The sequence below is a fragment of the Olea europaea genome, chromosome 1 (assembly GCF_002742605.1).
Source record: "Olea europaea var. sylvestris chromosome 1, O_europaea_v1, whole genome shotgun sequence".
NCBI lineage: Eukaryota > Viridiplantae > Streptophyta > Magnoliopsida > Lamiales > Oleaceae > Olea > Olea europaea.
Window position 1 is genome coordinate 25,565,901 of NC_036237.1, and position 4,226 is coordinate 25,570,126.

Genomic DNA, 4,226 nt, shown 5'->3' on the forward strand with positions numbered 1-4,226 from the left:
TCAATGTTTTGAAAACTGAAAATAACAAACCAAACAACCCTAATTTTTTCTTGAGTTTTAAAACACTTTAATCTGTTGGAAGAATTTTGTGAATAGTGACGCCAAAATAAGTATAATGATGGTTAGGGACAAAGTCGAGGCAAGAGTTGGACTCTTTGTCCTTAAGTCGAATTTGTCCCGCAACGGTGCCTACGGATTTCGGCAATCGACTCCCAAAATACAACGGCTACACTTGTGTTTGTAGCACTCCAAAACACAAGGACAACGAACCAAATTTAGGCTTATGTACTCCAAGGATGAAGGAAAATCAAAATAAATCAAATGATTTTGATTTTGGATAGAAGAGAGGATGAGAGACGTTTTTGCATATCAAAGTTGTGTGGAATAGGACACCCAAAGGGTCCTATTTATAGACTATGAAAGGGTGTGGACGAAATGGTTGAGGCCAAACCATGTACCCTTTTCAAACAATTCACTTTTATGAAAAGGTGTCTATTCACTAATGGTTGAGGTCAAACCATGCACCCTTTCCAAACAATGCACCTTTATGAAAATGTGTCTATTCACTGATTTTCGTCCTTTTTCGTAATTTCTCATTCATCCGATATTGGTTTTCGAAATGCCAAATATACCCTTCAATACATGCAGAGAAATCAAAATTCTCTTTCGAGGGCGTTGCCCCCTCGACCCTCACGACCTGACCGGGCAGGTCGATCTCCGTTTGTGCGCCCCGAAGCGGCGAAGTGGCAAACAATTTTGCCTAAATGGATTGAGTCAAGCTTTTGAGTATTTGGCCGAAATCGATACGAAGTCACTTTAATTGATTTTCAATTCTCGATTTATTTAACCAATATCCAACATAATCCGCATACACTGTCGGTCACTCGAAATACAATAAACTATTAATTGTTTCTTAATATAAAACATGAAATAAGCAAAATGTTAAAAAAAATATCCTAAGAAATAAAGTCCACCTTCGGGTTCTACGACTTTTCAATGAACTTTTACTTCTCCTAGTGTCGAATTATTTGAACCTTCTGACCCTTCATCTCCTTCGATATCGCAACATTTGCTTAAATTTTATTTGAAGAATGTTCACTTCGTGGATGTGTATGTGGGTCAACCACCTTCTTCTTTTCATGTTTATATTATTTTCAATATACATTTTTCCTTTTTTTATTTTCAAGCACACGTTTTTGAATAAAATAATATTACATGTAAATTTTTTAAAAAAATTTCTTATTTTTTAACCACACATAAACCATCAAATCACTATTCCAAAATACATTTTTACAAAAGAAAAAAGGGGACTCAAACATGCTCTAAATCAGGTTCTGATTTTTGGGCCTTTGGAAAGACTTGGTTGAAGAGCGTTGGAAAAATTATCGCCGTGCCGAGTGTTCGATTTTTAGAATAAAATGGAACATAATAGTTGTGCACTCCTTTTTTACTTGTAGCAGCTCTGAATAGTTATTTTAACAAGAAAAAAGTGTAAGTGAAAGATCAAAAATATTATAATTATCCAATTTTTTAAACTATAGGATCGTGCTGAATCTAATTTCCTCTTTTTTCCAAATGACGGACTGTATGTGCTCATCCACGCTGGCTAATGGCCTTAAGATAGACACGCGTGGCTTGCTCGTGGAGCGGGGCTACCCTTGCTTTTGATGAGTTTGTTCATTATTTTTGTTATACAATTATGCTACACAGTCAGAGTCAATGACATATTTGTTTTTTAGACAACACTTAGCCTTGATTTTGGTCGCATTTTGACGCTTGTAAATGGATACTACAATTTTGGTTGCTATTAGTTTTCTATTGCTTAAAATGCTGTGGAAAATATCTTTATCAATGGAGTGACACTTGCGATTTGCGAATGCACCCTAAATTTTTGCTTTTTTAATAGCTACTAGTTGCAGTTTTAGATCATATAATACTTCTAGTAACTTGTATAGATTCAGTTTGAATATTTATAGAGATTCAGTTGCAACAGAAATCTGTATATGCATCTTACACAAGGAAGAGTCTTACTTCCAACAAAATTCTTCCAATTATATAACCATCCGTATAGTTCTCTCATAACAAATTTAACTTTTTCAAGAAAATGAAGCTTCTCCCATGGCCGAATAGCCCAAGTTTACCAGAAGATGTCTCGTCATTTGATTCTTCAACAAAATACACATCATTAAAGGAGATTTTAGCCTCGTCAAAGACAGAATTAACATATAACATTTCGATAAAACATCCCCTCGTGAAGCAGGCTGCATGGTTTTATTTGCAGCCAATGCCGAGAACCACCAAAAATTCCTCAAAGAAACGTTTGGTTTGGAAGCTATGGGAAAAAATGCCTCGAGAATTGAAGAAACCCGTCGAGGTTTTTTTAGGGTTCATCAACCAGCAAGTGGTAGTGAAGATTACAGGTGCATTTAAAAAGAAGTGATGATCGAAATATGGCAATTTTTGGAGGGTCCTTGTCTAGCCGTGTTTTAGTATGAAGGCGAAGGGACGTACCATTACGTTTGATTAGTTTATTGACTGGTAATTAGTTACATTTTTGTTAATATTTATCATTTTCTTGTTAATTAGCAGCCAAAAAATGTGACATTCTAACTAATCTGGAGCAAGTTTTTCTTGATGCTTCGTAGATTCGGTATGGGTTTTTAGTACTCGAAAATTTTAAATTAATTTAGATTTTCCAATGTATAAGTAGACATTTACTTTAGCGCAGTTTTGATAAGCAAGTAGTTGTCTGTCTATGTTTCTCATTTATGTTTATCATTTTTTTTTCCTCGTGCGTCGTTCATCTCTCAACCTCATTAAAAGATACGATAATAAAACGGATTACCATAAATTTTTGAGGTTCTTTCACGAAGAAAATAGAATTTCTCGATGAATTTTATGATTGAAAATTTTCAACCCCCGACATTAGTCGAAAGCTCTTATATCGGAATTTCACATCACAGACATGAACGCCAACAACCTGAAGTGTCTTAAACATCATTCTTTCCACTAATAAAGGAAACAGATGTTACTGGATGATTGAAACAAAAGGAAAATTCGATATAACTTTGAGACAAATTAAAGCTTGAAAAATTGCACCGAGAGGTGACTGCTAAGCGTAAATCCTGTGTTGATTAAGGGTTATTCCCCTTTATATTCATTTGTGACTTTTAAATATTTTTGAGGATTTAAAAAATTTATGTGTAGTTAATTGAGATTTTTAAAGACTTTCTAAAAATTTAGGTTTATTTATTTGGGACTTTTATGGACTTTCAAAAAGTGTCAAAAGGTCGGGAGGCAATTGAAAACTTTTTAAAAGTCTTTTGGAGAATTCCCAACTTACTAGACTTCTTGCAAGTTTTTTGATGAAAAATATAAATAGCAAATCTTAGAGAAAACCTCCCATATATTTTGAGATTTGTGAATATTTCAGAGCCAAACAAAGGGTCTTTTTTCTTTCAATTTTTGGATTTTCTCATATATTTTTCAATTCATTTGTTGTAATCAATTTATGATTATTCTATTGGTACATAATTACTTTTGAATCGAAACTATATGCAATTGTTTTAAAACGTAGAATTCTATGTAATCGATCTATTCTTTATTTTTATGTTTTTATTTATTTATTTATTTATTTTTTGGATGAAGAACAATTTGTGTTCTTAAAAATTATGTTAATTTGTGAAAAATTTTTTGGTTATTTTCTTAAAAATTGATGTAAAAGTTTTTTTATTATTTTATTTGTGTCAAAATTGAATGACTTGGCACTATTTGTGAATTTATCCAAGAAAATTTTGTGGATATCATGGTTCTCAAAAAAATTAACTAGGTTGTGAAAAAACTGCAATTTTTCAAGTATATGATGAATTTGTAAGATGAAAAGTCTTTAAAAATCTTTAATCAAATTCTACAGAAATCTATGAAAGACTTTTATTAATTACTAATAGTAAGCATGTGCGTTGCACGTCTTATGTGCGGAACGAATAATATACATAATATTTTTAAAGTAAGACAATTGATAATATTAAAAGGAAAAACTAAATTGTTAAAGAATATACATATAAATAAAAGTTTTATGAAAATTATGTACATAAAGTGAAAATGTTGAATAAATTAAAATGCAAAGATTTGTTTATGCTAGACTTTGGTTGAACCCTTATTTTTAACTATTACGACAACAACGACCAATTTTGTGATACATACAGACACGAAAAAAATCAAATTAA